The sequence below is a fragment of the Anas acuta genome, chromosome 1 (genome assembly GCF_963932015.1).
Source record: "Anas acuta chromosome 1, bAnaAcu1.1, whole genome shotgun sequence".
NCBI classification, from domain to species: domain Eukaryota; kingdom Metazoa; phylum Chordata; class Aves; order Anseriformes; family Anatidae; genus Anas; species Anas acuta.
Window position 1 is genome coordinate 102563552 of NC_088979.1, and position 25931 is coordinate 102589482.

The 25931-nt window shown below is 42.3% G+C and overlaps 1 protein-coding gene across 1 annotated transcript in view; it reads left to right on the forward strand.

The window, feature by feature from the left end:
• The first annotated feature begins 10109 nt into the window (after positions 1 to 10109).
• The window catches only part of NRIP1 (nuclear receptor interacting protein 1), a 148469-nt gene continuing 132647 nt past the window's right edge, over positions 10110 to 25931 (forward strand). Inside the window, exon 1 of the mRNA XM_068690609.1 lies at positions 10110 to 10247. The gene's annotated coding sequence lies outside the window, so the exon portion shown is untranslated. The remainder of the gene's footprint in view (positions 10248 to 25931) is intronic.

A 25931-nucleotide genomic window follows, 5' to 3' on the forward strand; every position in this document is an offset into this window, starting at 1 on the left:
AAACTATTTCCTATTTCTTGACACAAGATTTATTTTCCAAGGCTGGAATATAAACACTGTCCAGTAATGGTGTAGGAAAGGGTTTGTCATTGGAAAGGTTTATGTAAGAGATGGCCTTGTGTGTCTGTGTTACGCTTCTGTTGGTGGCTCATTTCTTCTGTCTCCTTGTTGGCATCTGGATAATAACTTACACAACAGAGACTTCCTTTCCAAAATCTGGCTGGATGCAAGGGAGAGCAACACTCCGTTTGAAGTAAACCATCCCCTGTGTGGAGGTTGGTGAGAGCACGCTTACAATTACACACTAAATAAGGGCACATACCAACAGGAGCCAGGGAAGTGGATTCTGCACTGCAGAGCACTCACCAGACTGTGCATCTCCCCTTCCTGGCAGTCCTGGTGCTGCAAGGGGACAAAGGACAGGCAGCAACCCCTTGCCAACCTAAGGGTAGCCATTTCAGCCACCTGAGCCATCAGCACACCTGGAGCAGATGAAATTCTGCCCCATCCCGGGCATTAAGCAGGGCTCACACAGCTAGCTCCAGCTTTCTGTGAGCATCTAATGTGTTCCTCTGGCATAGCACTACAGCACCTCTGTAGAATCTCATGGTCCAGAGGCTTCAGACTTTTGGTGTTTCTGACTAGTTATATCCATGTGCCTGACGCAATCAGGGAATAGGCAGAGGTTATGGCACAGTGGAATGACCAGGAATATGACATTTTGTGACATCTCTCTGATATATCACGGCATATCTACCCCTTATGGGTAAGTAAATAAAATGTTTTCTCATCTGTTGCTCGCTTATTGTAGGTTCAGTTCAGAAGCCAGCATGGTAGTAGGAAAACTGCACCTCTCAGGCCAGGATAGGGTATATATGCTCACATGGGAAAGGAATAGGGAGGAAGTCTAGACACTAGCACTGCTCTGAGATGTCACTAGTAGGTGGCAGCTGGAAAAGGAAGGATGAGGACTTTCTGCCTTGCAATGGATCTCAGGCTAGATCTTATGCAATGCCTCATGCTTCCTGATGGACAGGAAAAACTCAATGGACACCTCTGCTGTTCCAAAGGTACCTCATGAAGGCTTCAGTCGTGTGAAAATTAAAACATGCATTCAGTCCCACATCATACAGCTGGGACATGCAGTGATGCTTGTCTAAAAGAATGATCATTTTTTAAACCTAAGACAGGCATTTGCATTGTGACCAAGATCACTGTGTGTGTGTGTATTTTGCAAAAATACTTTGACCTCAGAGAGTTATTTGCACAACACAGCATTCAAAGTTGACCTAACTGGTAGTTTTTTATATTGCTTTAATGGATGCTTTTTAACAAAAAGATCCACTTTTGCATTTCTCTTCAAGTTCCCCGATTTCTATTACCTAAATAGTGGTTACATTCAATAAAAACAAAAATTCCACAACTTCTGAATGCACAGTATGATCTAAAGATGTATTTCCCCAAAAGATGCCAAGAATACAATCTTTAACGTAGGAAAAATAGGGGGGAGACATCCTAAGAAGCTTTTTCAAAGTGTGTTAGTTTAAGAAATCTCAACAATTTCCATTTAAAAGGAAACAACTTCAGGAAGTTTATTCAGGAAGTGAGTATCACACTTCAATGCACTGGTGATGCAATTGGCATGGTTCATATCCTATTCCTAGCAAAAGACCCGCAGATTATCCTTGCTCTCCATTTGCCCTCCAGTCCATCACCCTTCATTCCGTGACCCATTTAGCTGTTTGGTCACTAATCTGCTCCTGTAGGAAATGTCTCCCAGCTGCCAGGGCACTTCACACCTATTACCTGTTGTCACCTCGTGTGACATAGATTCAGTCACTCAGAATATTCCCCGGTCAAGTGACACCCAACTGATTCACCTCTTCCATTTTGTAATTAAAACTCTGTTGACCTTGCAGGAGGTTGGGAGTGCCTTTTGTTTACTTAGACGCTCAGTGTAATTTTTCCATCGGGCCCCAAGACTTTCTGGTGATGGTCATCTGCAAACTGAATGTCCTGCTGGGGAAAGTGTTCCCCAAAATGACAGTACACTTGGAGGTATTTAAACTAGGAATGTTTTCTTCAGAAAAATGCAGGAATCCACATACAGGATAATTAACCCTGGACAACGCTTAGGAAATTTACATGTATAGTACTGTCACACTAAAGCCAATATATCCTAGACCAATAAAACAGAAGAATTAGGAAACTGAGAGGAAAACAGATGCAGCCTATATTAACACGATACACATTTGTTCTTTGCAAAGTGGTAAAAAACTTTTGCAGAGTTTCTTTGGTCAGAACAGCTCTGCAGAGACCAAAAGCTACTTTAAAACCATATAGAGTTGTGAAAAATGCCAGATGCTGAAGAAAAATCAAGCACAGGGAATAACTCATCTAGTAAGACTTCTTAAAAATAAATCTAATGAGTTGTTGACAGTACTACAGAATTAGATGCATTATTATTACCTCAACAATTTGCCAGGTTTGATGTTTTGTTTGTTTGTTTGTTTTTGTCTTAGAAGTAGAGGGACATGAAAGTAATTACAAGTAGGGGAGGAAAATTGATGTCCCAAATGCAGGTCATGTGAAGCAACTCTGACATCTCTCTGATGAATTGAGTAGATACTTAGACAAGTAAAATACAATAAAACTAATCTATGTAGATTTTAATGATGAATTTCATATGTTGCCATACAATAAATTAAAATAAATAAAGCTAGTGTTAGGAGAAACATTTTGTATATAGTTAAGGATCTTCCTAAATAGCATTTGGGAAGTGTGAGGATGCTGGAAAATGGTGCAAGGAAAAGTCTTGAAACCAACCAATCTTTCTTTAAGGGTATTGGCACAATGATAGAAATACACAAATGAAATGTGCTGATCACAATGTTAACGTCGAGGTAGTGTTAATATAGAGGACTATTAGGATATCACATGGAAAGAAATAAATGACAAATGGAGTAATTGAAATTGGATTAAATTCAATTATACCAATTGCAAGGGCACATGCTCAGGGACAAGTAGCAGAAATCTCATAAATTGGGAACTTTCAAGTGGAAACCAGCCGAGTACCCTACAGACTCTGGTACAGTTATTCTTTCTGCATAAATACTAAGCCCTTATATAACTCAGCCATGAAAGGCAGAAACACAAATGAAGGCTGGGCTGGGCAGCCAGAAAGAAAGGAACGTGAAAACATCACTCGGCATTCTGGGCATCTGATCATCCGTGTTCAGGAAAGATTACTTCAGATGAAACAGATGCAGACAATGATCAGGGAAAGAGAACAGTCACGAGTAGGCTGGAAATCAAAAGAAGATACTTGAATGTAGAGCAGAGAGATTCTGGAAAAATCCAGGCCAAAATTGTATCTTCTATTAAACTGGTGATCAATCAGCTTATGAAAAGGATTGTATGACATAATTGTGGCGGTAAAGGATTTGAGCATAGGACACCCACAGGAAAATCCCCAAATTTAATCTGTGGAGAAGGAGAAAATGAGGTCGGGAGAGGAGAAAGACCTCGCAAAATAGATTTTGTGGGGGTCCTCACTATGATGAGAATGAGGAAATACCTATCTTTGGCTTGTGAAGGTGAACTGCTGTCAGAGGAGTGCAAGAAAAAGTGCTGAAACAACTTGACAAATTAAATTGCAATAAATCACCGAGACTGGAGCCTATTCATCTCAAAGTTCTGAAGGAGCTAAACAAAATAGCTGAGCTATTAAACATATGTAATTTATCATTAAAAACAGCTACTAGATCAGAGATTTGGAAGAGAGCCAGCGGTATTCAAGATCTATAATTTAAGTAGGTACCCCGGGTGAGCCTAAGGAACATGGCTATGGCTGGGGTACTACCAGAGCTGGCCCGTGGAGGAGCGGCATCAGGAGCAATGATGTTTCCATGGGGCTGTCTTAGGAAGTGCCTCACGTGAACCAGAACACCTGGGGGGTGAAAACGTTGCCTGGAACTGGGGCTTGTGTGTTGGAATACATAAGATGGAAACTAAGGAAGGAAGAGATCACCCCTGTGGAGATGACAAGCTCCTGGTGTTAGCCAGGAGCATGCTGGTGTCAGCCAGCATCATGCAGCTCCATTCTATGCCAAGGCATTCTGTAACAGAGACTAACGTATGATTTGCTCTTATATGTTGCCTTCAACAAGCCTATTTACCTTTAAAGTTTCTTATATATTTATTTATTTATTTGTGATATTTGATTTCCTGCAGTCACTTTTATGGATCAGGATGCCATCATGCAAAATGTTGTTTAGGCAGAGAACAGAAAGCACAGGAGAATACTATCCAATTATCCAGCAGAGACAAGAGAAGCCTGGGCCAGCAGAGGTGGGACTACAGGAAAATATCAACCCAGGTTGAAAGGATAAGCAGGCACCCCGGCCTACCCAGTTTTCCCTGAGAGCTGTTAAGAGGTGTTTGAGGAGAGGACTGCAGCTGCACACTGGTGCATTGGGTGTGAGAGGCCTCAGGGTGCAAAGCTTTACATGGTTGTTTGGAAGTTGAGCAACCTGTAAATGAGGGATGCTACAAGTGGCCAACAGACAGCAATAATCTTTCCAAGATCAGAGTCTGTCACTTCTGTTGAACTGATTCTCATTTGTCACTTCTGTTGAACTGAAAATCAGTTCAACAGAAGTACCATTCTGAACCAATTATTTTCAGCCTTTTCTTTTTCAAACTCTTTAAATATTTCCTGAGAGAGATGCAAACAACACATAGCATATTTGAGCCTAAGGACAGCAGGCTTGCTTTTTGAGTTCATTTTCACAGACCATTTAAGAGCAGTTAATGGTGCACAATTTAAAAACTACTGTTTCATACTCTTATACGTGGTAAAGAACAGGATGTAGCACTATGGATAATAATCTAAATTCAGTAACTTATATATTATATACATTTGAACATACGTCTACCTAATTTCAAAGACAGATGACAGGTCTTCTGCTTACATTGGAGAACTCACAGAAGTAGTCCTATTATAGTCCAGTTTATAAAAAACTTACTTCAGGAAATCATCATCATCATTATTATTATTATTTATACATAGCCTCAAACAGACATTATCCAAGAAAAGTACATTTAAGTGGCATGTTTTACAGCAAACTCTACCATCAGAATTTGAATGCAGGACTGGAAGCTTAGGTGCCTAGAAATCAGGAATAGATGACAGTATTTTAATTACTCTCATATAATGGCAACTTGCACTAACAACTGGCCTGAAAGTCAGGAATACACTCATGTAGCTACAAGAGATCCATTTTCTGAACTTCAGAGCCATCTCAGGCATTGGCTGTGCAGTTCTGTCAGTGTGGTCAGGCCAGCTGAGCACAACAAGGAAAAGAAACCCTTTGCCCAAGCTGCAAATGCCCCAATGGCGACAGAAGGGTGCTCTTATACCCTTGGCTAACACCAACTGTGGGAGATGGCTTGGCTGTGCTACCGGGAGGTCTCCATTCACTGGCATAGGATGTATCTCCACCACCAGGTTCTGTTCACATTTCATTGCATCTTGCTGCCCCCTGAGCTGTCCTTTCCCTTCACTCCCAGGTATACAACAAAACTACAGACCCAGGCCATTAACCTTGGGGCTTGAGATCCTCCTCCTAGAAGTTTCTAGCTTCTCTGGGAGCTTCCAAAATTGCCTTACCAGACATAATCTACAGTAAACCTACAAGAGCTTAGAGCAAAGGAAAAGCTTTCTGTTTTCAATGTCATTAGCCATGTTATATAATGTTTCTCAGTACTTCAATCACCAAAAAAAGCAGGAGGCAAAAGTAAGGACTGCGAATTATGGCTGCCATTTGGGAGAACTGAGATTAGATAAGCATCCTTTTAGCTCTAACAGGCTCGTCCAGCTAATTTCAAAGACAGTATTTTGTATATGAAGAAAAAAAATCAAAAATAAAGATGTCTTTATTCCAGTTGAAAAGACCCCCAACCACCCATGAAGGTAAAACATCATGGTTTAAATGTAAATTAAATGTTATTCGCTGCTCTAATGGCGTCAATGAACTTTTGCTTGAAAGAGAATTTATCCCCAGACTGCAAGTTCCGCAGTGCTGATAATTCCTGATGCACAGGCTTGTAAGATTCATTGACCTATTTAAATGCATTTCACTGTTAAGAGGCCTGATTACCCTGGACTGGCCAAACTAGTCCCACTCAGTATCTAAATGCGACATCGTAACTCCAGAGTGATTCATTATTATATGATAAGGATGCCAGGAAGCAGCAAACATACAAAGTGGGGAGGGAATGCAAGCGGGAAATATCTGACATTCAAAGAGGGTGCTTGATGCTGGCTTAGTGAATTTTAATGAACGTTGAGTTTGGACCATTTCCTGCTTATGCTAATAAGAGGGTTGCTTTATCAGAAATTAACCTGGTTTAAATGCAAGACGTATGAAAAGCGTTAGCATGGTTGAAGAATACACCTAAAATCCCTTTTGCTTTAAAAAATGTAGTGCTATTTTGGAACCAGGTCAGGAGACAAGTCTGTTGTAACTGACTCAGTTATAATTATAGTACAGATCAGGCCCTGACTGCACTGTAATTGTATAGTATGACAGGCTCGTGCATGAACTAAGAGTAGGAGTCTTGGCTAGAGTGAGACAAATTCTAATATCATAAACATAACAGTGAAAATCATAATTACAGATAAGTAGCTGAGGATCTGGGATGTAACAGGCACAGACCAATTGCTGGTGACCTGGGAGGGACTGACTCAGCTCTGCACTGCAGCTCGACAAAGCAGCCAGGCTACAGTCACTGTGTTTGGCCAGGACTGAAAATGAGTGGTGGGGTGGAGGATATACCTCGTGGGTCTTTGGCAGTTGGTGGTGAAACAGGGGCACATCTTTTGCTATGCCCTGGTGGGGGGATCACTGACAGTACACAAACACCTGCCTGGCAGAGCAACATCAAGTGCAGTAACAGTGGGGTACCGTCATTGCTCCCCCAACACATGCAGGACAGGCGAGCAGCTCCAGAGGGTCTTGCTGGAGTTATGCTACACATCACCATCCTCCCACAGCATCTCCTCTTCTAATGCTCTGTCAGGACAGGTAAGGAGTGCCATCCCCTCAGCTGGCAGGAGACCCATAGTGACTGTACCGTCAGCACACATGTTCAGCAGCCCCCTCTGCCATGCAAAAGGAGACCTACAGCAAAGGCGTGGGATAGGCAGCCAGTGACAATACCGTTTCTGCAAGCCAATTCATCAGCCTCCATATACCAGGCTTTGATGCCTCAAGGTTTGGTTCAAAGCAGACAGGTCACCAAAGAGAGAGGAAACTGCAGGGAGTCAGACACCAAGTGCAGGTGTCTTCAGCACCTCATCTTGGGTGTCCTTGGCTGCAGGGAGGTAGCGAATACTTTGCCTGGTGCTCATTCTCCTGTTACACCTTTCCTTTGGGATTTGGTGATGATATCAGTGCCTTTTATAGAACGGGACAGTAGTTAAGCACTTTGATGGGCTTCAGGAAACACAAGTTCAGGGCCCTTCTCAGGTTCATGGATTCACATCTGACCTTTCTTGCTTCCCAGAACAGCATCCTATAATCACCAAGCTCTAGGTTACAGAGAACAAATGGGTTCTCCCCACCCTTCCAGTGCTGTGGAAGATATATTTCCCCCCCCGTAGCCTTCCAAAAATGGGTGAGGAAGGGAGACACAATTATCCATTTCACATTAAACAGTTACTGGAGTTGACATTTGAGCATACAACAAAAAAACAACAGATGGATATTGACAGATGGAGAAGCATGAAGAGACAATGAGACATCTTCAACCGCTCTTATCTGCTTCTGCAACATGTTATTGTTTCCCCTACCATCTCTTTCGACCCCAGCCCCATTTTCAAGTGCCGCTCCATATGCTGCCTTTCTTTGCCTCCATATGTCTTAAACATGTAAAAAAAATAAAAATCCACTTCTTCTTGCCCGATTCAGCTAATTCCTCCCCCTGTAAAATCTGCGTTCTGTTCTCTCTAGTCCATAGAAGTGCCTTCTGGCACTACCAGCAAAGTCACCAGTGAGTTCTTCCTCCCTTCCGTTTTAGGGTGACTGCACACCCTCCCTTCCTGAAAACCACCTGTTCTCCAGCTTTCAGAAACACCTCATGTTTCTTGTTTTCCTCCATTCCCATGACACGACACACTTCCACGTCTTCAACTACCTCTTTCAAACTCAGCAACTTAACTTCCTCATTTCCACTTTGCTTTGCTAACTGCTTGCTTTACCTTGTCAGCTGAATGTCCTGAATCTTTGCAAAAAGAAAGCCAAAACTAAATCTCAAGCACTTTCATTAAGTTCCTGCTCTTCTTAATGCTTGTTAAGCATGCAAAATTATCATCTATTTTTGACTCACTGCTTCTCATCCAATTTCTTCACTGTCACTCACTCTTCAGATTCACACAGTAATACTTCCCCTACCATCTACAACAAACAAATGTGCAAGCACTTAGGTTATAGATAAGCGATATGTTCTTTTTTTGGCTCCTGATATTTTACTTAAGCCCATTTGTATCTTACCTTTCACTTGGATCATATCCTGTTCTTCAAGTTCTTTCACTGGCCTTCCTATTAAATTTAGGTTCTTTCCCTCTCACCTTCACAGACTTGCACAATTCAGTGCATTTCTGTATCTTCTTCTAACAGATGTTATCTGCAGAAACACTTTATTCTCCACTTTCAAAGATTCTGTCCTGTCTTTTCCTTCCCTATTCTTGGAAATGATCCATTGGCCCAATCCATCTAATTTTCATTGGCTTCTCTCTGAGAAGAGCTATAAATCTTACCCTCCCTGCTCTCAATATTAGAAATTACTAATAAAGACAAATGGAAGCATTAGCCAGATGCAAGCAAACTCTCATGCTTGTTTACTTATATTTCATTGTTTATATGAAAATTTTGTTTGTGATTATAAACCTTGGTAAGACCTTTGTCTCTTCTGATGTGCTTTCTAAGCACCTGGCTTGTTCTGAGATGTATATAAATTACACTCAAAATGTCATGAAATTGAACTAACATTTAAAGCTTTGCAAAACTTGTCTCCACCAAATGGTGGTACCTGAATTCAATGCTTCATTTGGAGCCTGGCATGCAATATCATTACAATAGAAGGTGAAATAAAGAAGAGTAGTATGGACATGTCGCATACCTGCTATTCACCATCTGTTCTTCTCAGTGACAGAATGATACAGACTCTCTTTACAGAGGGGCCTTTGACTTGACAGAAAAGGGAAAAACATTCTTTTTAATTTTATTATGTACTGTAGAAATATTTAAGATTTTATTTTTAAGATCCAGATAAAATGAATAAACTTAGTATATTTTAGTGTTCTGTGATGATGCATAGGATGATTGCTAATGTTGGAATCCATAAACTAGCGTGCTATTTCTATGAAAACACAGAACTGGTGTAAGAGGAGCACAAGGCACCAAGAATAATCCTTGCCCCACCCCCGGACCCTTTTGGAGTCTTTTCATACTTCAGATTACGGGCTCTGAAAGGAGCACCAGAGGTTATCTTAAAAAGATGCTGAAATTTTCAGATTATCGGGGTCAGACTCATTATGGGGGAAGAGGTGCCATTATGGGATTGGCGACAATTCCACAAAACATCTGCAAAACAGAGTGAGAGGGGGCACTGGCCCCTGCCTCACATGAACCAGGGTAGCTGAACCAGGGACACCCGGGGGCAGGGGGGCTCTGCTGATAGGCACCTTCTTCACAGGGGCACCCCCACCCCTGCCAACTCTCAGAGGGGATGAGCAAGCACCGCTGCTGAGCACCGATGGCCAGTCATCAACTTGGCTGACCCGGCAGGGTGAGCGGAGGCGCTGGGGCTGCCCCCCCCCCCCTCCCCCCCCGCTCCGGCCTCCCTTCTGGCTTCCTGCCCCCCACCATCGGCTTCCCACGGGGGCCTCCAGTGGCAGCTGCACCGGCCAGGTGCTGGGGGTAAGCTAACACCCGGCCGACAGCTCCCTGTCGCGACATGCGCTGCCACACGGCGCTGCCCGCCTCACGCGGGGAGCCGCCCGGTCTTTTTAGGATTTCCAGGAAGAGCTTTGGCATCTGACCTTCAAGTGTTATTAAAAGAAATCAAAGGTTGTGTAACAGCCTGTGAGAGCCCTGCATTTCTTAGCGGGGTTGTGTTTCATCAAATGCCTCCGCATTTCTGAGCTTCACAGGTTCTTTATGCCTTTACTTGTTTATCCTCTGGTAAGTATTTATTAATGGAGAGACTTATTCCTTTGCTGTACTTGTTTATCTTTCAGGGGTTTTGTTTTGTTTTTCAATTTAGAAGTGGAAGGGTCTCCCACGCATTTTGCATTTCTGTCTGTGGGTTAGGGCGCTGCATTGTTGTGATAGCAATCTTCCAGCTGTCCCTTTTCACCATGGAATCCCTCCCTTCAGCTGATTTTGTGCATTATCGCCATAGTTTTTGACTAAGACTATTAATCCACCTGTCCCTCTGTGAGAGCAGCTAGATTGGTTTGTGTAAAAGGGGAGTAAGATGGCACGAACCATAAGCCTGCTATTAATCCCATTAATAAGGGATTAAAGCGAAGCCCTGTGAGTAGGAAAGGCTGATTTGATTGTTTGGAACTATAACTTAGCTCTCCCTTGTGCAAGCAGTGTTTGCTGTGAATCGCATTTCATGATTTGCATATTTGGTCTCTGAGGAAATCAAGGTTAAAAATAGCAAGGAGATTCTGCTGGCTTAAACTGGTAGCACAACCGTGCCGCCTCAGCCTAACAGTCACTTAGGTAGCAGAGGCAGGAACCCTGCCTTTTCTCGCCTGGCAGTGACTGCACCCTATAATGCTTCTTATATTGTTTGCTTATACCTTGCCTGTGACCTCTGCATGCACTTTGCTGATGTACCAGACAGGCTGCATACCTTATTTTAGTCAGAAAGGAGCAACGGAGGAACTGGACTAAAATAAGCATTTTGCACTGCAATTTTCAGGAAAAGATTTACAAAAGCAGCAGCAACAGAAAGCTGAAGAGCGCCATATATTCCCTGTGTGAGGCTACAGAATAGAGCAACATCAATCTCATTTAAAAAAGTTGATGCTGTCTCTCTGTTAGAACTTAGCATTCTGCTTCCACCTCAGCCTTAAGAGAAGGCCCATAAATTATTAATACTAACATCAGCGTGAGACAACAGATGGTAAAGATTACTTGGAAAAAGTCTTCACACCAAAGTATTACAGCCCTGGTTTCACAGCCTGCTGGGGTTGTTTCCTGCTTCTGCCAGCTTCCCTGGCCCTGGGAGAAACCTCTCGTCCTGTACAGGGGAAGGAACCCTTGCGCAGCCCAAGGGTGCTGTCTGGGTTCAGCTTCAACAGGTACTGCATGGCCTGGCACCCCTCGCACACCGCAGCATCCTCTGGGGGTCCTGGCATATGCCATGCCAAGGACGGGGCCAGGAAAGAGTGGGAAAACCTTCAGGCAGCTTTAGTGCCTTCCTTGCTGGGATGCACTGAACATATGTACTTGCAGGTGGGATCAGCTATGTTTGCATGCTCTGTGTAAGTAAGAAATACCCACTGGTCACTTTTGAACTGCTCTTGAGCCAATGTTGATAAAAGACCTGAAATCCTCACTGAAGTAAGTATGTGTGCATTATGCATAAATCTTGCAAGCAATGGAATTATTTTAATGCTCCCTAGTACCGGTTTATTCAGCTTTTTCAGGCTTACAGATGTGTTAAAACTTGTGTCAAGGAAGTAAATGAGCAATTTATTTTCAGAGGGCAAAAGTACTGTTGTGCTAGGTAGCAGTTGTTAACAGCAGAACACGATCTTTACACTTGTTCAGGAGGTACCGGTCTATATCTCTCCAGCCCACTGCCCTGCTCACATCATTTTTGCAGAGAGCTCTGTGTCAGAGCCTCTAACACTGAGAGAATTTACCTAGCCTTTCAGAGATTTGCACAGGAAATGTCTTCTCATGGACCATTACTTCTGCAAATGCATGTGCCACGTGAGTATTTCAGTGTGATTAAATCATGGTTTAAAACATAATTCTCATGTTCCTAAATCCTCTTGGTGTTGTGGAAAATTTTCTACAAATCCAAAATAACAAAGATGTAAGCAAGCACTACCATTCCCAGACTTCAGATGGTGGGCCCAGGTGTGGTCACGTAGGAGACACAGGGCAAATCTTTCCTTGCTGTAAAATGAGCAGGAACGGGTTCTTCATTTATCAGCCTGTTGGCAGCAAAATTGGAATCTTCTGCTCCCGAGAGGCTGCCAGTGCATGGGTGAGGGCATGGTGGCACTGCTGGAAAATGCCTTCGGCATTTGATTCATACCTCATTGTTTTCATAAACTAGTGATATCTATTTTCCTGAACAAATACAGTTAGCCCCTTCATGTTTTTGTCATACTGCCTCACAGAATGCTATGTTACCTTGGCTTTCGCCATTCATCTTGAAGGGGAAATGTCTATGTTTGCACAGCTGCCAAGCCAAAACAGTCACAGTGAAGCTGTTGCTTACATCCAGGTGGCACAGTGTCACCGCATCAAGGCTTCACCCATGGGACTTCTGGGTTTATATTCAGCATTACACGATGACCTGAAAAGTCAGGTGTTCTGTAGAGATTTACTCTTGATGAGCAATTTTGCAGTTCATTACAAACCTTAGATGCCACCCTGGAATCAGTCAGCCTTTGAAATTTCCTGACTTGGGAATGAGATGCTGGAAGAGCTGTTGGAAGAAGCCTGATGTCAACAAATCATGAAATGTCAATTTTTTACTTTTATTTATTTATTTATTTTCGTGTTTTAATCTCTTAATAATACAGGCCATGGTTTCTTGGAAATAAAACCAAGTTAGTCATTTCTGCTACTTCAGTTCATTCTGGAATTATTTTCTGCCCTTAAAGTTCCATCTTGCTATTATAAACCCTATTCCTTTATAAAGGAATTCCCAAAGACCAGGTCCTGTTGCTGTTGAAAGTGAAGGCAACATTCAGATTAAGGTCAGCAGGGAAAGTGTTCAGGATACAGTATTAGTGGTATAGACTGGGTTCAGATGTTAGCATTTGGTAATTCTTGGTCACCTCTACCTAGGAAAAGCAGCACCAGCATAGTTTTGTGCTTGCCTGTGGGCAACAAACCAGTGTCTGCAGGCTCTGAATTACAATGGCGACACATCTGCTATGTCCCAGGAAATCTCATTTCCAAGTGCTGAATGTGGGTAATTTGTAATCTGTTTTCTGTGAACAAATACACCCCTAATTACTACATTTATGTGGGCTTGGGAACTGAAGTCTTGTTTGCCAGATGCAGTGTGGGGGGGTGGTCTCGGCCCATGGGGAGGGTGCAGAGTGGTCTGCAGCCCCCAGTCCCACTGGCATCCTAGGAAGAAAGAGGTAAATTAGAAGGGAGACTTCTAGCTGAATGTGCAAGGAGGAGGGTGTGGGAGTATTGCCATGGGGGTTGACAAACACCATGGTTGGTGATACCATCGATGAAGCCATGAGGAATGTAAACAAGTTAGAAGGAACAAAGAAGTCGTGATCCATGAGAGCCTTGCTGTCTCAAACTGCTTGTTCTCCAACCTTTAAGATGTGGAAGTTGCTAAGTGTTTGCTATTGATGGGCAAAGTTGTTGACCAATGAATAGTTTGTGGAAAAATAACACTGGTAGAGCTAATGATATAAGAAGAAGGGAGCCTGTCCTCAATAAAGTGGTTGCTGAAGTTATTGATCCCTAAACATGCCCTAGTGTTTGTGTGGTCTTTTCACCACAGAAGGGATTGGGTCACAATTGATTTTGTCACCTTCTGAGTGAGTTTCCAGGCTCTCCACTATTGGTACCAGAAAAGTCATGAAATTGTGGGCCCCAGAGGCAGAGGGGGCCGCTGTCCTTGCCCAGCAAAGCATGTCCTGAGGAAGGTTGCTAAGGTTCCCTGAGGCCAAGGGAGAAAAGCAAGAAGGAACGTGTAAAAACATAGAAGTGATAAGATATGTGTAAAGCTAGCTTACACAGAGTACAGGCTGTCCTACACTGGTTCTGCCCATTCTGAGCTGTTGCTGCATGAGCAAACTCAAATTTTGAGCCATGGATTGTGCCAAGTCCCTGCACATCCATCCTTCCCCAAATATTTGCAACTCCTGTTTAGACCTCAGAATAGAAGAGGTCTGCAGATCTTTAAATTATGAGCCATAGTCCTTAGTGAAGTGGCCTTTTGACTGATGTGAAGCAGTTGGCCTCAGGGAAATCAAACAGTAATAAAGAACTGGAGAAAGCCTCTTTGGCCCTGCTGTTAAATATTAGGGCTGGAAGGATGATAGGAAGACACTTCAGCATCATGCAAGTATGTATAGAGGGTTGAAAGTCATTGACAGTTTTTTTAAATATAGATTTGACACAGTTCAAAATAGTGGGTGCCATTTTTCTCAAAATAATAATAAAAAAAAAAAGAGTACCTGTTTAGCTCTTCATGTTATGCTGTGTGCACAATGAGGATGCACTATATTTTGTGTGAGATCATCTAGTGGCCTATACAAAATAAAGCTGCTATTAAAGAGAACTTTGAAGTCATTGAAACAAATGTAACTGAAAATATTGGTATGTCAGAGATATATATATTTTTAAATATATATCAAAAAATCATTAAGATTCCTGGGAGGGGAGGGAAACTGCTTGCCACTGGGTAGAGGAACTAAATGCTGAAGGGAGGAGTAGATCTTTATAGGTAATAAGGCTATGAAATGGCAAAGTTTGGTCTGGGAGAAAAGCAGAGCTTCAAAGGAGGAATGTGAGCAACTTGGATGGCAGGCTGCCTTTATGTCTGTCCTTAGCAAACTGGAAGATGAAAGGCTCTGCACTCAAAGGACCTGCTTTCCTGTTGCCTTTCACCTGCTGAGCTTATTTGTATCTATGCAAAGGGCACGCACGTTGCCAGGGCTCTTGTTCACTGGCTTGTTGCCTGACTATATAGGATGAGTCAGGCTGTATGCTGTGCCCAGCGTACATGGGGATTCGTATATCCTACCGCATGCTGCTAATGGTGCCGTCTGCCTGCTGTGCTGGCAATGGGTGTGAATATCCTCGCTGTCATGGCATGGTATATCTGTAACGCAGCGTCTGCAAGCACACATGAGGCAAGATACTGGGACGCCGACAGATTTTTCATGGCTGTCTTGTTGCCCTGCTGAGGACCACAGCGCGGTGCTGCTGCCCTACTGCCCACCACCTCACTCCCCCTCTACTGTGGCAGCAAGGGCGAGAGCAGAAGAGCCTCTCCATTGCTAGCCACAGTGGTGGCCCACTGGCTAATGAAGGAGTCCAGGGGCATGTGGAAATTGAGCTGGGGTGGAGGAGAAAGAGGAGGGGGTGAATGGAGGGCTTCCCTGTGGGCCTGAGCTCCCCAGGGCCAGGAAAGACAGGGAAAAGGGCTCTCCGTGCTGAGAGCTACCAGCATAGCCATCAGGAGGGCATGGGAACTGCACAGGGAAAATGCTGAAGTGCTGAAGGATCAGGAGTTGATGGAGGATTCTGTACAGCAGGACGTGTATTCCACTTTTTTTTTTTTTTTTTTTTTTTTTTGGGGTCTCAGTTTGCTTGTGGGAGTATTAATTATGAAGCTGTAGAAATGCTTGGGAATGCCTGTATTATATAGCGTGCTTCAGGATTCACTGCAGTTAAGCCCCAATTACTCCAATGGTATTAAAGGGTCCTGTGTGGGTTTTGCAAAATTCATTTACATCTGCTTTAAGGCCCCTTTGCACAGTCTGAGCAAATGATAACAGAACATAAGTGGGAAAAAAAAAATAAATGAAAAAGAGGAAAAATTGATTTCAAAAAGAAATGAGCTTCACATTTGTGGTCCATTACAGCCAAAGGCACAATCACCTAATCTGACTCCTAAGGTTAGTCCTAAATATCAGTGTAGGCGAGTCCCTGGACAGTTGCCAGTGTCTCAGGGCAGATAACATCAGGGCAAGTCGAGAAGAGGTCTCCAGTCTAGCCTGAGTTTTAATATACTATTAAAATAAAATGAGACAGCAATTAGTTTCTCTTCAGCTATTCCACAGCATAACTTCTTCGGTCAATTAGTATGAATAAATAAATATAGCTCTTGAATTATTAAACTGCAAATAAAAGAAGCATCTGCACTTAATATTTCACTGTTCCCTCTCCTTGTTCTTTCACTTTGCTTGGAGTTTTGACTTGGTTGGCATTAGAGGAGTGTTATCATCTATTCTTAACTCTTTCAAAACTTTTAATTCTTCCTTAGGATAAGAAGAATATTCTTATTCCAATAATACTCTCCTAATCTTGGCTCAAGACATGCAGGTCAGATTATCAGAGTGTGTGCATTCAGAGAGCAACAGCCAAGCCTCTGAGAGCACTGAGGAGGTCAGTGATTTAAACAAACAAATAAATAAATAAACCAGGATGTTTATTTAAGTGCCTCAGCACGGGCTTACTAACTTTAGGTTCTTACTTACTAACATCTTGGCCTTAATCTTTTTTCTGCATGAGCTAAAGCAGAGTAAACAATGTGTGATTATCCTACCAGTTAATCCCTTTTCCTAGTAAAGGAGGCAGAAACGAGGGTTGATTGGGGTTAGGAGATCTCCTGTTCGTGTCCAAAGGCCTGTAGCTACTTTGGGTGGAGAGGGCCCATCCAACAGATCTGCTCAGGAAGCTGGAGCACCATAGGCTGGGGGATCTTCGGCATCTCAGGACCCACATGCCTTGCCTTTCTCAAATTTTATATGAATGTGTGCGCAACACAGATCAGGTTCTTTATCTGCTTCTAGGGGAAAAAATCAGACCTGGGAAAAAGAAAACCCCACTGTAATCTTAGGCTTTGGATGTTTCCAGGAAATCTGAGAGGGAAAATTGGAGAATTTTCTGACTCATTTGTTTGAAAATGCCAGCGCTGATCTCTTTGGTCACTGGTGCTGTCTCCTACAGACAGCTCACTACAGTTCTATAATTTACCACAGCATTTAGTTGTCAGGTCACATGTTTCCCTTGAGAAAAATGGCCAAAGAATGTATTAAATAGCAGTAACATGTTTAATAGTTGATGAGACTGTCGATGCATACAAAAGGAGGAAGAAGTGTGACTTTAAGTCAATAAGTAGGAGAGGACCTGAAAGCTCTAGGGTATTTCTTTCCTTCCCGAATTGCACCTGCCCTCTGCCCTTTGGCTTTGATTTTGGACCAAATTCTCATCGTAATGGCTCTGCTGTACGTGAGAAGACAGTGGACTCTGACTGCCTTGGGGGTGAAGCACAAGCAGAGTCCATGATACAATCTCTCTTGTGATATATGTGCTGGGGGGCCCAAACTTTGGGCTCAGGTGAGCAATGCTGTGCAATAGGAGTGGATCTGTGGAGGGGAAAAGAAAAAAAAAAAGTAGAAAAAAAAGTAAAAAAAAAAAAAGTAGTGCTGAGGAGCCAGCAATCCCCAGCATATGTTGTGAAGTCTTTTGCTTTGGACTGGCTCCAGCAGACTGAACTAACTCCTGCACGTCAGGTGCGAGCAGTTGGGGGATCTGTTAATCTGGATTAAAACATGAGAATTGCCGCACCCTGCTTAAAGCTGCAGGCTGTTGCAGTGGCAAAAACACCCCTAGAAAGCCCCCCGCAGCAGTGCTGCCTGCTTTAAAATGCAGCATGCAGACAGCAGGGTGACGGTACATGCTTGCAGTGGGGAGGCAGGGTGGATTTACAAGGTGTAGCAAGGCACCACAGGGAACGAGAAGGCCAAGGGCCACAGCCCCAGCTAGCAAAGGGCAGCAGTGACCTACACCTGCCCAGGGCAGGCTCACCTCTGCTGCAGTCCAGCCTGTGTTTTTCCACTACTCAGTTTTCTGTGCTGATGACAAACCTTGGGCTGCTTCTGTATATACTTTAAATGTGTTATTTTTTCCTCTCTGAAGTTGCTTGAGGCGCTCTTTGTATTGAGTGCATTCCTCTTCTACTGGATCACTGCAATGTATTTTACAATGGTAATTTCAATACGATTTCTTTTTCTGTTCTTGTTTAATCATTCTTTGCCATTTTCTGGCCAGCTCTTATGTTCTTGTTCTGTTATTGCAAGTGTAAAATCTCTGTAGACTGTATCTTGGGTATGTTAATATTTCATATTGTACAGTTTTTGGGTAGAAATCATAAATGGGTCATGGCAGCAACCCGGTGAGGATGTGACATACAGCCTTGTGGTTGTCTTACAAGCACTGCTGTCTGATCTGCTTTGCTGCATGGTGTTTTCTCCTCTCTGCTTAGCTGCCGTGGCGCTAGGTTAGTTGGACATACCAGAAATAGACAAACTAGCAGCACTGTCGCTTAATCTGATCATGAGAACGCTCTTCTGGCTTAGTGAGCTCGAATTTGGGCACAGGTCTGTAAAAACTGCCACCTGAAGCTGTTGCATAGAGAGCCAATGGAACAAATTGCATTGTGCTTGCATTCACAAATGTACACGAGCTTTTACTGGGAGGGGACTGGGTGTATGAACCAGGTTTCTTTGTTCTGCTAAACCTACAACAGAGTGGTTTACTCTCACTGCCAGGTCCCAGGCAACCTTTTGCAGACTAGCAAGGCTCCACAAGAATTCAGCTCAGTAGGTGGGTGCCAGCTGTGGTGGCTCCGTGCCTGCAAAGCAGGGATGGCCCCTCGCTGTCAGTGGTGTCTCTGGTCCCAGAGCATGGGCACAGACAGCACTGCTCAGACTCCCCTTCTGAGTGTGCCCTGTTAACAACCTGCTGAAACCTCATAGGAGATTTCTAGATACGTGACACAAAGTTAAACCAGAACTAGGATAGGGCAAGAACTAGAAGAATAAGCCTTTGCAATTGAAGCCTGAGACCCTGCTCTTGTGTCTTTAAGGCCAGGGTAGCCCACAGCATGACCCCAGAAGCACTTCTCTGCCTTTTAATGTCAAGTAGAAGTAGTCCTTTCCTGCCCTTGCAGGAAGGAAACCAACGTGTGTGGGTGGTGTTCCTGACCACAAAACCAAAGTGGTGTGCTGACAGGAGGATGGCCAAGTCACCTTGCAGGGACCACATGCCCTGTGGTGCCACATGGACAGTAGAGGAGTCTGAAACCTGTCGCATGCAGGATAGTCCCTCAGCTGTGTGCGTGGCCAAGCCAATGTTGGTGGAGATGAAGAAGGGGGTGACATACTTTGAACGGTCTCCGAAATAGCTTTACTTTTACTGGAATGCATCTCACTGTGAATGAAGAAAACTATATGTTGAGAATTTTTCTTGAGATTTTTTTTTTCCTTTTCAGAAGTATTAGGAGGTTGAGAGGATATTGAACCATTGTTTCTTTGAGCTTGAATGGGAACAAATAATTTCTTCAGTGGCAGTTGGAATCCCAGATAGTGCTGTGGAAATATGCTATGCAATGCTGTTTCAATTCTTTATACAGAATTTAAAAGTTGCCCCTTCTTGCCTGAAGAAAATAAGATAACATAGACTATTGCACAGAGGTGTTAAATGGCAAACAGGAACTAATGGGCTGAAACTGAATGTTCACTGTGGTGAACTTTGGAAAAATATTTTATGAAGTAATAGATGTACAGGGCTAAGATAGTTCTTTGACTGCATTTATGCTCCTTGTCCATTTTCTTTAAGGGATGTTTAATCTGTCAGGTCACAGGTGGTTTTAGAAACTAAGATGGCTGTGACTGCAGGGAGATATCCTTTGCAGCTGGAAGACTGCAAGAAGAGGGAGAAGGAAGGAAAGGAACTGTTGGGTAACAGATATAAGAGAAAATATTGGGAAAATTATTTGAAAACAGGTTAAAAGAAAAAGGAGGCTTTTAAGGAGGGAAAATCTTATTGTATGGGAATATGTGGGGTAGGCCAGCAAGGAGAAAAGAAGCAGAGACAATCAGTAAAGCAAGTGCAATAAATAAGAAAAAGGTAGGTAGATGGAATAAAAGAGTTAATATGGATGGTTGGATTTTTTTATCTAGCAGATGAGCTGTTATATGTCACGTATTCTGATCTCCCACATTTAAATCTAAATTTTGTAAGTAAGCTTTCTTAAGGGAGTTGATAAGGTTTTATTTTTTTATGTTATTAAGTTGGATTTGACTGCTGTCTATTTGTCAAAATATTGCAAGATGTGCTTCTGTTTTACATATGGGTATGCATAAAATATATGTAAAATGTAATTAAAGTTAGTTTTAGTAATGAGCTGATGATATATAAAATCATCTCCCTTAAAAAAAAAAAAATCACCATTATTCATGTGTGCACTTTCTTCAGCTGAAGACAAGTCACCATCTACGACTAAGAGACTAATTTGCTGGCTGTGATTTCTTTGTTAGCTTTGCTTCTACTTCTGTTTGCTTGTTAGTTACATAGCACAATTTGCTAAATAGTTTCTGCAAACAATTATTTGTTGTAGGAGTGTAATATTCAAAACTAAAGCTACAAGTCCAATTACACAGATTAGTTACAGGCTATGTTTTTGATCCCTGACTTCATTAATAGAAAAAGGATGCTGTTTCAAATGAATAAGTTTAGACTAGGTTCTGGTTTTAAAACCAAAATGGTCCTGTTACTAAAGAAGATTTTCCTAAATGGTCCTGTTACTGAAGAAGACCTTTCTGCAGTAAGGAACATGTGCAATGAGAGAAGTGTTTCTAGAGCAACTCTGTACTGAAACATGAAGTGTCTCTTTGTATGCATGGTCTATGCCCTGTTTCAGGAATGTACCTTTAGCAGCTGGTGATCTTCTCACTCTCTGATACATTGGTGGGCCCGAAACACAGCAGAGTTGACATATGTGTTTACACTGATTGCATACCTATTGATTTTGCTACTAGGACTTTCTTTCTTTCAAAATACTGATAGCAAAATAGTAACAGAGAAGCTTTGAGACTAAAGAGTTCAGGTTTTCTAGAGAATCAGCTGATTTAGCCTTGGGACCTTCAAACACTTTAACAAGTTGTGCAATCTCACAGAAGTAGGATCTTTAAGTTTGTGAAGTTGCCTTGTATTCTGAATTGCTACATATACACGGCCTTGAACCCCATTGTTAGATGAGGTGGCTCTGATAGGTAGAACCAATCCAAATGTTGGGTTCTAAAAAAAACAAAAACACCACAAAATCCACAAGCTTGTCTTTTTCCTTGGTAAGGAAGGAAATGTACAACAGTGATGAATTATGAAATTGCCAAGGTATTTTGCAATGAAAAGTCCTCGCCCACGTGGCAGATCTTTATTCACAATGTGCTAAACAATGCACATCAAAGTCATCTGGTTCTTTGTATATCAGTTGTATTGTGTCTGGTCACCAATGGCTGTGTTTTGTTGTTGTTTGTTTGTTTGTTTTGTTTGTTTTTTGGTGTTTTTTTTTTTTTTTTTTTTTGAGGATTTATTTTATTTTATTTATCATTGATGCCTGACCCTATATATATATATTTTTTTTTCTTTTTCCCACCCTAACATGTGATGGGAAATCTCTTTTAAAAGGTTGAGTAGCCAGGACACATTTGTGTAACCTTTTATTCTGTTGGTATTGACTTAAAACGCAGATCTGACATAAAAATGAAAATAGCTTGTCAAGATTTGCAACAGCATGTAAGTTCTTGGGAGTAGGTAAATGTGAGCCAGAAGGAGAGGTTCACATCGACTTAGGAGATTTTTCTTTTTCATTGCATGTGATGAAAGGCACTGCACAGCAAGGTATTTTTCTAAAGACACAAACTGTGTATCTTCTGACAATGCTTTCATTATAAGATGGGAGATACTCTTAGCAAAGATGACCTAGGCCTAAAAGGACAGTGGGTCAGATCTGTTAGCTTCTTGCTTTGCTAATGTATCCAGGGAGGTGTCTGGGGCACTCTTGCTAGGGTAGGAGCGAGCAGACATGTCTAGCCAGGTTTGTTCCTCATCTGCTGGGGAGTCAGCAGGAGAGGCAACACAGATAAGTAAATAAGGCACAACACGGAAACTCCTGAGACAACTCTAAGCAGTATACTCTAAATTACCAAACCAAAAAGGAGAATTAACTATTTCCTTCTCTCCTGTGAATGCGATAAAGCCATTTTGGTGCCATCCAGATGAATACCGCAGCAGTACTATGCACAGGAGAACACGTAGGGGCATGCACCTACATAAAAATGGCAGTTGACAGGTAAAGATTTGTATTGGTGTTATCTGCAGTCAAAGCTGAATTTTTGTTCAGTTGCTGTTGCAGAGCTGTTCCTGAGCTTGTGGTGGCTCTGAAGTTGTCTATTATTTTTTATGTACACTTCGTGTTTTTTTTTTTCTTTTCCTAGGCTACACTAAAGTGCTCGTAAATCCTATTCAGTCCACCTGTTCTTCCTTCTGTATCTGTACTTTCATGACCTTTGCTGTGTTTGCTACAATATTCTTTGTTTTTTAACATGTTTTTCTGACCCTACTCTGGGTAATGTGAAATTGCTGAAATCACCTTTCCTAATAATGCTGTGACTTCTGTCTTGTAAAAGACAGAATATACTCTCTGATGCTGAGTGTTAGACTCTTTCAAAGAAAGGTGTCCTGTATCTTCAACAGCCAATTTGAGTCAGTTTATTGTTACATCCCTTGTTTTTCTATGCCCAGTCAGTGACTAAAACCTTTATCATTTTTTTTCATCTCTGCTGTTCTTCACATCTGCATCCTATCTACTAAGCTACTACCATTGCCTTACTACACAGGCCTTGAAAGTTGTGAGTGATAAGCTACTTAACATATTAAAACACATTTAAAATTACTTCAGCTGCCCTTCAAGTTCCAGTCCAGCAATGGATGTCCATGTTGGACTAGCCATGAGTACACAGATCATGCCACTGGTCTGAATGGCCCAGTGTTTCTGACCATTAAAGCCAGTGCAATCACTACTGCTCTGGAAAATAGATGACTCAAAGGTCTTGTATTGTGCATCTGCACAGCCTCTGCTGGGTATAGTTTGTGAAGTTGTCCTCTTTCCTACAGCACTTTTCAAACTTCTGTATTTTTAAGCACTCAAAATGTGCTCATCTGCTTGCTCTGGGAGAGCAAGAAATAGGAAAACCCTTGATATAATCAGGTTTAGTTAAAGATCCGTCTCCATGTTCAAAATCACAGCAACTTTAGCAATTGGGTACATGGAATAGGCCAGAAAATAGGCCAGCAACCTTCAAATGGAAGACAAGAAGATAGAGGTTGGGAGTGCAAGAAGTACTAGTAGTGTGTAGACAATGGTGGTGAACTTAAAAGATGACGATACCTTCCTAAATGAGGTCACCCTCCAACACGCCCTCCCTGCTATGCCAGGGAGAGAGTGTATGGCTGTATGTGAATTCAGATGAAATATTTGTCAGTCAGTGGAGGTTTCTTATGTTTACTCCTACAAGTATGGAGGCTAAATCACTTGTGTCAGGATGATATAAGTAAACTGAAGGTCACTTTCAGCATACTTTAGCATGCCTGGGAGGCACTACTGATAAGGAGAAAGACAAAAGGACAAAAGCAAAATTAACTTTTAATTTCCTACCAAAACTATGGCTGTCAGAAACAGGGAGATGAGTGAAATCTCTTGCAACATTCAGCAGAGAACTGTATATTAAACATCTTATCTGATCCAGCCCATCATTGAGACAAAGTATGTAATGCTGTGTGTGTATGTCTGTACAAGTATAAAAATATATGGATCTGAACATGTAAGTCAGGAAAATTTTAGTGACATATTAGGTGAATACATAAACAAATCAGATATATTAATTTTCTGTTGAGAATGCTTTGGTGATTGCTTTCAAAGAAAAGTTATTTACATGCTGATATAAGGCATTACTTAGCATAATGAGTGGCAATTTTCTCATCCTCAAAGGTATTAGGCTCCCCTACATGTTATACCTAACTCATTTACGTAGTTTTGCTGCTCCATATGATCCCCAGGTGTATATCTAAAAAGCTTTGTTTTATCTGATTTAATTTAATGGAACTGACCCAAGCCCCAGCAGCCAGCGTGCTGGTATCAGATAGGCAGCCTGAACCAGCCTCCAGCATGGGCCACCTCTAACTGGGAAGGCTCAGGCAAAAACCTCCCCAGAGCCCCTCTTTACCTCCGGAGGACAGCCAGATGACAATGCTTTTGGCCACCCACAGCGTGTAGATGGGTAACACCTACCTGCACCTATCCTTAATGCAGTGGATGTAATGGTTACAGGGGCATGGCGGCTGTTTGCTTGGGTTTATTTTGGTGGTTGGTTTATTTTATTTGTTGTTATTGTTTAAGAAATGATTAATATATCCCCTGAGGATAACTGGTGATTATGGTATGTACTTGGATCACTTTCCCCTCCTCCTCTTAAAAACACATTTGATATATGCATGTAAGAATGACATCTCTCAAACTATAGTAGTTTTTATTACCACTAATGACATTGATCTGAGGCTTAAGAGTATAAAACATTATGTTTCTCTGGTCTGAGTTATGGAAAGCCCCTTCACTTATTTTGAGGTTTACCAAACAACATGTTTGTGTCCAGAATCCGTCTCTGCAGAAAATTAAGTCTGTTATTTATCCACCGAATAAAGTGGCCGGAAAATGAATTTAAGTCTCCCCTGACACTCCTTTGGTTTTGTCTCAGCCTTGATCTGGTCCTGAAACCACTTTGCCTTTTTGAGACTCCAGCTTTTTGGATTCTAGCTGTTCTGTGGAGAGTCATGGCAAAAATACGACATGTGGTGATGGTCTTTGTAATGTAGATGGAGAATGGCATGAGACTCACTTACCGAATTGAGTCTGTAAACTTTGTTAACATTTGCTTGAAATTAAACCAATGACAGACTGTGAACCCTATAGTAACACTCAGTTTTATGATCTCGAATTATGAGCTGCTCAAAAATATTGTATTTTCTGCTTAAATAGTTTTATATCTGTTTATACTTTAATTGAAACAGTATGTACACATCTGCAAGCATCTTTCTTATGAAAGTTATTATTAAATATTGGTATTGCAAAGGTGTCTTAAAAATGTATTTTTATTGCATTGTAACGTAAGTGTTGAGAATCTCTCCATTAAACAATTAAGCCTTTAAGGCTTTTGCCTGTAACCAGTATAGGTTCTGTTTTGTCAGCAACAAATGGCATAACCACCTGCCAATTACTGGAAGAAGATCCTGCACTGAGATACAGAGAGGTCAGTGTATATCTGATAGAAGTCTGAGCTTCCCCATGTTTCAAAACCCGCTCTCCTGAAAGACCCCAGGGTGCTCTTTGTTGTGCAGAGGTGCCGGGGGCACCCAAGCCTCGCCTTTACAAAACACATGAGTGGGAGTACTTGGAAGAAGCAAATGCCTTCTTTGTCCTGAGATCATAGTTCTGATGTAACAATGGAAACAGATGCTCACATAAACCAAACTGCTGAACTTACTCCTTTTAAAGGATCATAGAAGAATTTAGGTTGGAAAGGATGTCGAGAGGTCTCCAGCCCAACCTCCAACTCAAAGGAGGGTCAGCTATGAGATCAGACTGGGCTGCTCAAGACTTCATCCAGGCAGCTTTTGAAAGCCTCTAGGGACAGAGCCTGTACAGCCTTTCTTGGCAGCCTCCTGCAGTGCCAACATGTCCTCATTGGTAAAAATGCTCCTAACATCCTGTCTGAAACTCTCCTCCCCTCAGGGCCCCATCCCAGCCAGGAAAGTCCCTTCTGCCATACCTTAGCTAAAAGATGTCTCTTTTGCCTTCCCTGCCCTGGCACGTGTCTAGGGGGGGTTGCTGATAGCTGTGTGCCCACACACGTTGGGAGGGGAGGAGGTCAGAAGGGTAGCAAAAAAAAAAGGGGCTTCTGAAATGGTGAAATACCTGTGCTACCAGAGATGGCTTCTGCAGCTGAGCTGTGCAGAGAACTGGGTGTCCTAGCTTGGGTGCAGAAAGTGGCACATGCTGGCTCTGAAGCT